Consider the following 12,895-nt stretch of genomic DNA (forward strand, 5'->3'; position numbering starts at 1 on the left):
CCCTTTTTCTTCTTTCTTTGGTAAGATCTCTGAAAATAGCCCTCGGATAAGATGCACGTACCTCTATCCTTCATATCCCTTGTGGATTACATTGATAAAGTTGTTGTTCTTTTGCCTTCATTATTCTGCGAAGGTTCTTTAGATAAAAGTGTTTCAGCACTTTGATTTTATCTTTTGCTTTATTCCAATTCATTTTATTGAGCTTCTAAATTATTAATAAACCAATTATCTTATTTTTCTTCCTTACTTTATTACTATGGCTACTACTATATAATAATTGTTAGGAATTGTTACTTTATTAATACCTCGTATATTGCTATTACTCGTTAGGTATTAACAATAAGATATAACCTATATAATATTTTTACTCTATTATTACTTTACTTATATTTTATTAAATTACACCTTATTAATGCTGATGGCTAAATTATTATTATCACACACACACACACACACACACATATATGGTATTATGCTAATACAAATAACCCCCAAAGAATAAATTAGAATAGGGAAAGAGACCATTTAATTCAGCCCAAAACAGCCCGCGTTTTACATCCAAATCAGCCCGCTATTAGAAAATCGAAACTATTTTCAGACCAGCCCAAAATCAGTCCTAAAACCCACTTGGATTGAGGCCCAATTCGAATTAAGACCAGCCCAACCCAACAAAACGAATACACATTTTAGTATCTTTTCAATTTTCCTCAAAACCTAATTCCTCTATCTCCTTATCACCCCGCCGCTTCTCGAACAACCCTATCTCATCTCTTTCCTCTTTCGAAGCCAAAAATCCGACTTTTCACGGTTGTGGCAAAGGTTAGACCATCCCCATTTTCGTGCAAGTTTTCCCTACACCTATCCCGACATATCGCAAAACGCACATGAAGCCAAATACATATGAATCAGGAGTCGGACAAAAACCACTGTTTGGCACAAATGCCGACCGGAAGTCACGTACGAAGGGCTACAAGTTCGCCCAAAATCCTCAAGTGACCAGATTTCAAACGGCCATTTTGACCAAAGATTCAAAATCTGAAACTCCATTATCCCGCCTAAATTCTAACCTAACTTTCCCCTATAAATACAACTTTAAATGTCGAAATTGGAGGAGTTTTTAACAACACAGAGCTTTATCATACCTAACATTTCATCTTGACTACTACTCTAAACATTAGATTCGTTTAAACTTTTCATTCTGTCTCGGCGAACTTTAGTTCAAACTCGTTTGTGTCGAGGTTTGGATCTATTCATAATGAGAGAGTAGATTCGAAGCCCCGACGTCCTAGTTCGCTTCCCAAGGTAAATCCAATCCCTTTATTCTTTTCTTTTCTTTCGTTTGAGTGTGGCAAAAATGGAACGTATGAAATAAATGGTAGTGGAACATGACTACTATTTTAGTTTGGTTAAGTTAGAATCCTGTTTCTTACTATGTTTGAACCATGTTTGTCGAAGTGTTATGAGGAAGCTCTACTTATGCGATTTGTATTCCCCGGATGTTGTTAAAATCATATTCATTGGTTTAAATTTAAGGTCATATTTTCTGGCTGCATATCATCTAAGGTATGAGTGTTCGACAAATGCTCGTGAGTGTTCTATATGTTCCAGAATATTTGCCTTGTGCGTTAGGAGATCAATTTACATTCTCTTTGTGCATTTACTGGTTAAATCCGCACTCTCTGCTATGTGGTGGAATAGTCTAAACCCATGTTAAAATTCTGATAGATTCGTGAGTGTATTCCATGAGTTAGAATCATGTATTAGACTTTCTCTAGAGTTATGAAATCCCATCTGCTAAAAAATTGCTTGCTAATTTGTTCTTTTAAATATTGCGTATATGTTGTGTCCCAAATATGATTGTTAAAAATCATGCCATATTAGTAGTCTTACTCTAAATCCCTGATGTTATTTGGCTAGAGTACTTTTTTTTTTGTGGTTAAGTATGTGATAAGCGAATATGACTTAAACTTTCTTTTATTTCAAAGTTAGAGATCCTGACTGTATGCTAAAGCTAAAATGATTTGGATATATTTGCACAGTACTATAGTTGGTTATGCAATTGACAACAAGTTGCATTAGAAATCATGATTTCAAAATAATACTAGGCTCTGTTTATCTCTTCCTTTTTCAAAATAATACTAGGCTCTGTTTATCTCTTTCTTTGTACTCTCATTTTAGATCCATGACATGGTAAACTTTGATGTATATTAGCGTACGGATTGATTACTTGGCTGCACCTATTTTATTTTCTCTATTTTCTTACTAATGTTTGAGAGGCAGATGTCCCTTTTCTAATGGTTTGTCGTTTTATTTTCTTTGTTTCGCATGTACAACCGGAGCCGAAGAGTTTCACTTTGAGACTCAATGACACCGCTTACGGAGTTCGCACACCCTTCATTGTCTACCCTCTTACTGTGAGCGGAAAATTTGCCAGAATATACAGCTACCCTTATGAAAGCCAAAAATGGCTTTTATCATTTTGTATCCCTTTGACTTGTTCGTTAGTGTGTTTAAAATTCCCTATGTGACTAACCTTTTATTTCTATTTTGTGTCGTTGACTGTTAAACCTGAGTTACTACTATATAATTCATAGCCAATGCTTAACAAATATTTTTATGTTGTCCATCCGTTTCTTGAACCTGAAAATGTCTTTTTTTCTTTTTTTTTCTTTTTTTACCAAATCAGATTTTAGTTCTTTAAGTTCCAGCTAGACAATGATAAGTTGAAATGTTTTCTTTAGCTACAAAATAGTCAATCTTCTTTAACATGAACTAGATGGTTGTAGTTTAGATCCATTTAAGGCACAAGACATTTGAATTCTTTCAACACTCGGTCATGGAGGTCTGCAGTTATTTTAACCAACTTTAAACCATTTCTTAAACTTACTTCTAGACCTACTTTTTAAGTGTAAAACACGAGACTTTGGTTTACCTTGAGATTGTTATATTAACCAAGTATTTTGACTTACTATGTAATATACAATATTTTAATCAACTGTTTAAATACTTAGCTATTGTCCTTACTTGGTTGTTTCGCCACTTATTGAGTACACATAGCCTTTTTAAACAACTCTAAGTCCGGTCGGTTAACCATTTTTAATGGATGTTAAAGGATGCTTAATACCTTCTCTTTAGATTAATTGAACCCTTACCTTGAATCTTTTTGGTTTCGTGGACTTTAAAACGGAGTTAACTTAAGACAATAACTTTAATTAACCTTAGGTGTCCTAATTCACCATAAATAATTAGGTGGCGACTCCTTTACTTTAATTAACCCCGGAATTACCAGAATGTTGTAAACCATTTTGACTCCGGTTAAAATGGGGTATAATAACTTGGCGACTCTGCTGAGGAGTTTAGGTTCTAACCATAACGGACTTAGTTTAATTAGGCTTTATGTGCTAACTTAATTACTTTACTTGCTTTAAATTGTTTCACATGCTCTAAATTGTTTGCGTGATATATTGTTTGTTTGATATAAATTGATTGTGTGATATATTATTTTGTTTGATATAAATTGTTTATGTGTTACTTGCTTTGATAAATTGTCATTCCGTTTCACTTTTCTCAATTTCTGGAAATTCACACTATCACACGTACACGCGAAGTGCGTTTTGCGCACTGGTAAATTTCTTTCAAAATCTCAAATTTTAGGAGTTGGCATATGCGCGGGGTGTCCGGATTTTCCGTGTGACCTCCTAGCCTTCTCACTCGAGTTGTCTGCTCGGGAACCTAGCGTCTAGTGAACCCACTCTTAGTCGACCTAGAGTAGAGCTAAACCAACACCCTTTATTAGGAGCATACATTTCATGAAACAGGAGGTTCAATACCCTTGGTGTATTAAGCCCATTAGATAACTTTACCCAAACGTCCAAGTGGGTCCACGACCCCAAGTGATACTTTATCATACTTCATGTGCATGTTTGAAGGATAATTGTGCCTAAATATTGATCATTTACTCTAGCTAATTAAACTTAGGGGGGAGGAATGACTAACCTTTCTATGCAATTGTATGAAGACTTTACATTGAGTGTAACCGTCAACGTCGACAAACGAGGACATCGCAAAATGGAGCCAAGAATTTAGACATGACAAAATTGTTATTACTTTACTTAGATTAGGTAGTACTTTATGTTGTATTAGTTTGGTATGTAATAAATATTACACTCTTTGTTTTACTTATTTTTGGGAAATAGAATTTGTTTAATTAGCCAAGAGTAATGGAATGACGTATTACTGCACATTTTACCCTTCAAACAAATGTTAGGCCTACCTCTGGCACAAAGAAGTCACATGCATATTAGGACGCGTTATCCATATTTGATACACATGTATTATTTGTTTTATGAATTTGCTACTTTACTATTTACTTGACTTTACTTGATTACCTAAACATGATTTTACTTGATATTTTCATCTGAAACTAACACATTTATATTTTTTTTTTCTTTTTTCTATCTTTTTTTTAATTAATTACTCCCAACAGAAAAGTTGATTTGTGTTGACTCCGCCATGGTCGACCAAACCGTCTCGCGAGGTTCGAAGGCGACAACTTCCTTTTCCGAAATTTCGGATGGTTAAAAAGAAGACGACAATGTGTGATCCATATGATGCTAATTTAACAAATGTCATGATTCTGGGTGACAATTCCCGGACTTCTGAAGATAAGACCTCCACTTGGTATAAAGAACATCTCGCCCATCTAGAACAAAGAAATCAAAAAACTGCGAGAAGAGTTGAATCGGGTTAAGGACCTAGCCGACCTATTCATTACCACTACGCCAAATCAACCTCAATTCTCATCCATTAATTTGCCACCACAATGCCATTTGCTCATCAATAATACCCCCCCTCTAATTATCTCCACAAGTTCGCCATTTGTTTACATTCCTAACGCCTCAACCAATCCACCACCCGTAAACTCTCATGTAACTCCACTAAATCAACCATCCACAACTCAGAATACCCCTACTATCCAAACTTATCCAATCGCCCAACATATATCAAGGGCACAGTGAAATCCCAAACATCCACTACCCCAAGGGCGGTAAAGCTTCAACCCGATTTCAATCAATATGAGGATATAGGAGAATCTGATGATCTAGTAGCAAAGGAGATCCGTAGTCTGAAACAAATTATGAAAAGTCATCGAACCACTAGGGGCACTAAGGATCTGGAATACGAGGACTTATGTGTTTGCCCTGATGCTGACTTGTCCACGGGTTACAAGGCACCAAAGTTTGACACGTTTGATGGCACAGACAATCCTCGTGCACACTTGATAACTTATTGTGACACATTAGGGGAAGTAGGAAAAGATGACGGCATCAGGATCAAATTGTTTATAAGGAGTTTGGTCGGTAATGCTCTTATCTAGTATGCACAACAGAACCCTCAAAAATGGCATAGTTGTACCGTCATGGCTAAAGACTTTATGGACCAATTCAGTTTTAATACTTATATTATGCCACATAGGCTTTACATGACAAGGTTAAAGAGGAAATCTACAGAGTCATTCCAAGAATATGCTTTGCGCCGAGGTTCCAAGATCCAATGCCGCCGTGTATGAACAAAAAAATGAGATGATTGCCATGTTCATTGAGTCTCTAGACGGTATATATTATGAGAAAATGATAGGCATGGTATGTCGAAAGTTCATAGAAGTTGCCAATATGGGGATTATCTTAGAGGAAGGAATCAAGTCTGGGAGGATCTCAAACTCAACAACTTTGTACACCACAAGTAAAATCATTCAATCTGAGTCGACTAATGAGAGTAAAATGGAAAAGAAAAAGGTATCTTCTACCATGACTACCCGTGAACACAAGCGACATAAGCTAAATGTAAAAAATCATCCATCCAAATCCTCCCACCCAAGCCAATACACTGAAGCCACTGGAACCTTTTGTCATACTTCTCACCACAACCCATACTTTTACCCCACCTATAACATCCAACCAAACTACTATCAACCCCGAACCTCTACTTACCTAAATCCACAATCGCACCAATAACCATACCAAGTTCCAGTTTACCAAAATCCTCCAAATACCAAATTCGGACCCCATCCAAACCCCAAAGTAAAAAATACCCCTAATTACACCCCAGTAGCTGAACCCTTGGCTCAGTTATTTGAAAGGTTAAAAGCAGCGGGTATAATACAACCAATTGAAGGGAAAATCCTCGATCCTATCCCAAAATGGTTTGATGGTTCCAAGAATTGTGCATATCATTCTGGAGTTACTGGGCATGATACTGAGGATTGCTATGGTCTCAAAAATAAGATCGAAGCCTTAATCAAGGAAGGAGCAATTCAACTTACCGAAGCTCAATCCAACGTGAGCAAAAACCCTCTAACTAACCAAAGGAATGTCAATGTGAACATGATAGCTACCGAGAAAGCTTGGAACTTGAACGGGACAATCATACCAATTGAAATAGTGGATGCTGCTAAAACTACTCACAATGTCAAGACACCGACCAACTAGGGTGCCGAACCAGAGGATACTTTAAAGAATTGGACTTGTACTCCGTCCCTGGTTTGCCAGGAGTCTTGGTAGAATGAACAAGTAGTAACGCTTTTTGAAATAGCACGATAAAAAACCATTTGAGGCTTGAATCATGCCTAATACTTTATGTTATTTTGCCTCGTCTTTTGAAAACTTAAAAAAAAAATCTATGAATGCGTTTTCTATTTTTCTTAACTGTCTTTTACTTGTTATCTTCTGTTATAATATATAAATTATCAAATCTGTCAATTTTATGATTGTGACATATAACAATTGGGAAAAGTTTGTATGCCAAACAAGATTTTGAAGAATGGAAAGCAGATATACAATTCGAAGAATCAAACAAGGATCATGAGAACAAGACAATATTCATGTATAAAGCCTATCCAATCAAGAGAAGTTAAGACAATACATAAAAGGACGACTTTAGATAGGTTCTTGTTGACTTGTAATTTTTATTTTTTTCATGTAATTACGAACTACGCTGACCTAATTCCCTCGGCGGGATACGTAGGCAGCCCACATAGAGCTTGGTTTCATTGTAGTAAAAACAAAGAAAATTGTTATTGTTTGTATGTAAGGAGAACCACGCCTGACCTGATTTCCTTGGCGGGATACGTAGGCAACCTACATAAGGTTCGATCTCACCCTAACATAAGTTTAGTATACTCTTCTGAAACCAAAATTGGGGCAATTTTGGGAAGACATGGATAAGGAACAATTAGACATAGCCAAATTACACTTGATTCAGGCTACCACACAAGAAGTATGTAAACAAAAGACGTTTCAATTTTTCGGGAGTGTCACAATCTAAAAGTTGGCAGAATTTTTACAACCTATATACATATATTTACATATATATTTTCAAATGATTATATTTTCTTAAAAGCTTTCACGACTAATCATCTACCAAGGCTTGGACGGAGATCACAAGGTCCGAATAGAAGATGGATGGAGTGCGAACAAAGTCAAGCTTTGAGTCAACACGAATCAACTTCCCTCCTCCCAAACTAAGAACTTTTCTTTGAGTGCAGGAATGACAAAACCACGAGATCAAGAATCAAGTCTACCAATCATGGCCAAAGAATATCATTTGGCCCGTTGTGTCTTTGCCTTAATAAGCCAAATGGCTTCATCTCTAACTTTATATTTTATTCTTTATTTTTATTACAACAGCTTCATCACTTTATTAACAAATACGCTTGTATTTTGTAGCTTGTTGAGATCGAAGGAAAATCAAGATCAAGTCTACATGTTAAAGATCGAAGACGTCATTAATTTAGCCTAAATCAACACTAATTCTTTGAAGACAGTCAAATACATCATTTGGCCACACGGCCCTATCTGCATAAGCCAAACGGCTACACTCTTATCTTACTCTCTACTTTACCATTTAATTTATATCATTCACTTTACCAACTTTGAACGACTTTGCCTTCATTTTACAGACATTGTTTACCCTCGAGTCCCTGAAGACAACCTAAGACGTCACTCATCTTCAAGACTCCGAAGACACCGTTATTGGCCTCACTTAGCCATATGGCCCCATCGTCATAAGCCACACGGCTTTATTTCTTACTTATCATTTACTTTATCATGACTTTATGACTCTATTTAACAACTTTACTCTAAAGTTTTATAGGATTTACAACAATCAGCAGCGGTTTCCGGAGGATTTTACAACAATCAACAGCAGTCCCCGAAGACAACCGGAGGATTTCACTACAACCAACATCAAGTCCCCGAAGACAACCGGAGACATCATTCATCACCAAGTCCCCAAAGACAGCCGGAGACATCATTCGGCCACACAGCCCCTTCATCATAAGCCACACGGCTTTATTTCTCACTTATCATCTACTTTATCCTCACTTTATCATGACTTTATTTAATAACTTTACCTTGAAGTACTGCAGGATTTTAACACTCAACATCAAGTCCTCGAAGACTACCGGAGGCGTCATTCATTCAAGTCCCTGAAGACAACCAGAGACAACATTTGGCCACCTTTGCCTCACCATAAGCCAGACGGCTTCATCCTCATTCTCACACTCATAATTATTATCATTTTTACAATCTTTATGAATTTTACGCTTTCAACTTTACCCCAAACTTTACTAATGATTTTAGCATGAATTTCAGGTAACTTTTACTTGAGACATTGCAACACATCGTTTGCTGAGGAAACCACGTCAAGATTCTAGAGACATTATTTCGACTAATCACAACTTCATTTTCATAGCCATACGGCTTCACATTTATCTCAATTTATATTCTACTTTTACATTTTACTTTATGTACTTCATTTGCTAATTATTTACTTTAAGTTTTGACAGGAAATACAATCTACACGAGATGTAACACAACGTGGAACTCTGCTATGCGGTGGTGGGGCAAAATTTGCCAAGATAATATCAAACTCGCTAGCAAAGGTCATGGATCTACTCTCGAACTCCGCCCACGTCTCAAAATATGTGATACGTGGGTTTTTTAATTTTTCTTTCATATACACCATTAAATCTCAATTCAATCAACTCTTTCATAATCCTACCCCTTTCTATAACCCATGTCCCCGTAACTCGACACTGGGGCAATTTTTGAGAATTCATATCATGTCTAGTAGACTCCTACTTATGGGTGTGTTGTGCACCACATTTATAATTAGGAGGCTATAAACATACGCACTATTCTCGAACATTGTTGTCATCTGTCTTTAACCCCTCGAGTATACAAATCACAACTCATCCAATATCTTTCCAAAATCATTAACTCTCTCAATACTTCATCAATCTTCAGTCTCATCATAATTCGACACTGGGGCAAAAAGCAGTGTCGACCGCTTCTCTCGAACTACACATGGCCTGAGTCTCATGGAACCCAAGATATGTAGGCAACTCGAAACCGGGGTTCGGACATAATTTTTCCAACATTCCTCATCCCTTCTACCCCATAATTTTTTAGCATTCCTTCCATCCCATAATTTTTTCCAAACATCCCTTCTACCCCGTAATCTTTTCCACATTTCTTCTAACCAATATTTTCTCAAGTTCTTCCAAGTTCATATCTGTTGGTCGGGACAAAATTGGCTACTACGTCAACTTCTTCGCCTGAAAAATCTTACGTCGTCTCCCGTCGAAGAGGGGCAAGCTGTTGACACCAAATTTTGTCCTTCCTTTATTCCAATTCATTTTCTTGAGCTTCTAAATTATTAATAAACTAAATATCTTATTTTTCTCCCTTACTTTATTACTATGGCTACTACTATATAATTATTGTTAGGAATTGTTACTTTATTAATACCTCGTATATTGCTATTACTCGTTAGGTATTAACAATAAGATATAACCTATATAATATTTTTACTCTATTATTACTTTACTTATATTTTATTAAATTACACCTTATTAATGTTGATGGCTAAATTATTATTATTATCACACACGCACACGCACACACACACACACACAGACACACACACATATATGGTATTATGTTAATACAAATAACCCCAAAGAATAAATTAGAATAGGGAAAGAGACCATTTAATTCAGCCCAAAACAGCCCGCGTTTTACATCCAAATCAGCCCACTATTAGAAAACTGAAACTATTTTCGGACATCGTACCCCAATACGATCCTAAAATCACTTCTGACCGAGGGCCAATTCGAATTAAGACCAGCCCAACCCAACAAAACAAATACACATTTTAGTATCTTTCCAATTTTCCCCAAAACCTAATTCCTTTATCCCATATAAGCCACACCCCTCTCCAAACAACCCCTCTCTCATCTCTTCCCTCTTTCAAGCCAAATCCAGCTTTTCAGAGTCGTGGCAGAGGTTAGACCATCCCATTTTCGTGCAAGTTTCCCTACACCTATCCCAGCATATCGCAAAACGCACATGAAGCCAAATACATCGCAGATCCGGGATTAGACCAAAACCTCACCATTTTGAGCACAAATCTGACCAAATCACGTGAAGGGCTACAAGTTCGCCCAAAATCCTCAAGTGACCGGATTTCGAACGGCCATTTTGACCAAAGATTCAAAATCTGAAACTTCATTATCCCGCCTAAATTCTAACCTAACTTTCCCCTATAAATACAACTTTAAATCTTCAGCCGGAGGGAGTTTTTTTAACAACCTGGAAACTTTATCATACCTAACATTTTCATCTTGACTACTACTCTAAATATTAGATTCGTTTAAACTTTTCATTCTGTCTCGGCGAACTTTAGTTCGAACTCATTTGTGTCGAGGTTTGGATCTATTCATAATGAGAGAGTAGATTTAAAGCCCCGACGTCCTAGTTCACAGCACCCACAAGAGGTAAATCCAATCCCTTTATTCGTTTCTTTCTTTCGTTTGAGATTGTGTCAAAAATGGAACGTATGAAATAAATGGTAGTGGAACATGACTACTATTTTAGTTTGGTTAAGTTAGAATCCTAGAACCATGCTTGTCGAAGTGTTATGAGGAAGCTCTACTTATGCGATTTGTATTCCCCGGATGTTGTTAAAATCATATTCATATGTTTAAATTTAAGGTCATATTTTCTGGCTGCATATCATCTAAAGTATGAGTGTTCGACAAATGCTCGTGAGTGTTCTATATGTTCTAGAATATTTGCCTTGTGCGTTAGGATATCAATTTACATTCCCTTTGTGCATTTACTGGTTAAATCCACACTCTCTGTTATGTGGTGGAATAGTCTAAACCCGTGTTAAAATTCTGTTAGATTCGTGAGTGTATTCCATGAGTTAGAAATCATGCATTAGACTTTCTCTAGAGTTATGAAATCCCATCCGCTAAAAGATTGCTTGCTAATTTGTTCTTTTAAATATTGTGTATATGTTGTGTCCCAAATATGATTGTTAAAAAATCATGCCATATTAGTAGTCTTTCTCTAAATCCCTGATGTTATTTGGCTAGAGTACTTTTTTTTTTTTTTTTTGTGGTTAAGTATGTGATAAGCGAATATGACTTAAACTTTCCTTTATTTCAAAGTTAGAGATCCTGACTGTATGCTAAAGCTAAAATGATTTGAATATATTTGCACAGTACTATAGTTGGTTATGCAATTGACAACAAGTTGCATTAGAAATCATGATTTCAAAATAATACTAGGCTCTGTTTATCTCTTCCTTTTTCAAAATAATACTAGGCTCTGTTTATCTCTTTCTTTGTACTCTCATTTTAGATCCATGACATGGTAAACTTTGATGTATATTAGCTGGCGGATTGATTACTTGGCTGCACCTATTTTATTTTCTCTATTTTCTTACTAATGTTTGAGAGGCAGATGTCCCTTTTCTAATGGTTTGATGTTTTATTTTCTTTGTTTCACATGTACGACCGGAGCCGAAGAGTTTCACTTTGAGACTTAACGACGCCGCTTACGGAGTTCGTACACCCTTCATTGTCTACCCTCTTACTTTGCTTGAGCGGAAAATTTGCAGAATATCGCTACCCCTTATGAAAGCCAAAAATGGCTTTTATCATTTTATATCCCTTTGACTTGTTCATTAGTGTGTTTAAAATTCCCTATGTGACTAACCTTTTATTTCTATTTTGTGTTGTTGGCTGTTAAACCTGAGTTACTACTATATAATTCATAGCCAATGCTAAACAAATATTTTTATGTTGTCCATCCGTTTCTTGAACCTGAAAATGTTTTTTTTTTTTATTATTATTATTTTTTATTTTTATTTTTTATTTTACCAAAACAGATTTTAGTTATTTGAGTTCCAGCTAGACAATGATAAGTTGAAATGTTTTCTTTAGCTGCAAAATAATCAATCTTCCTTAACATGAACTAGATGCTTGCAGTTTAGATCCATTTAAGGCACAAGAAATTTGAATTCTTTCAACACCCGGTCATGGAGGTCTGCAGTTATTTTAACCAACTTTAAACCATTTCTTAAACTTACCTCTAGACCTACTTTTTAATTCTAAAACACAAGACTTTGGTTTACCTTGAGATTGTTATATTAACCAAGTATTTTGACTTACTATGTAATATACAATATTTTAATCAACTGTTTAAATACTTAGCTATTGTCCTTACTTGGTCGTTTCGCCACTTATTGAGTACACATAGCCTTTTTAATCAAATCTAAGTCCGGTCAGTCAGAGGCGAATTCAGGATTTGGAGGTTGCGGGTGCCAATATTTTATATAAGCAATACCTATCACTAACCCCAAAGACCGCATAGGAAGGATAGGCCGGTTAATTTAATTTTGGGTTAATTCGATTAGGTCTACTATCTCTTTTATTCGTAAATAAATAAATAAGTTCGGTCTGGTTTAGCTTTTTTCACACTTGATTTAAAAATTTAAATTCTAGACTAGAAGAAAACGACAAAAACAAATAACTCTTGAATGAGCG

The 12,895-nt window shown here is 36.0% G+C and overlaps 1 long non-coding RNA gene across 1 annotated transcript; it reads left to right on the forward strand.

The window, feature by feature from the left end:
* Window positions 1-2,131: 2,131 nt before the first annotated feature.
* Window positions 2,132-12,146, forward strand: LOC132057023 (uncharacterized). The gene is made up of 2 exons (XR_009415060.1): window positions 2,132-2,381; window positions 11,913-12,146. It is a non-coding gene; the product is annotated as an uncharacterized LOC132057023 (long non-coding RNA).
* The last annotated feature ends 749 nt before the right edge of the window (window positions 12,147-12,895 follow it).

Source organism: Lycium ferocissimum, chromosome 5 (assembly GCF_029784015.1).
Source record: "Lycium ferocissimum isolate CSIRO_LF1 chromosome 5, AGI_CSIRO_Lferr_CH_V1, whole genome shotgun sequence".
NCBI classification, from domain to species: Eukaryota; Viridiplantae; Streptophyta; class Magnoliopsida; order Solanales; family Solanaceae; genus Lycium; species Lycium ferocissimum.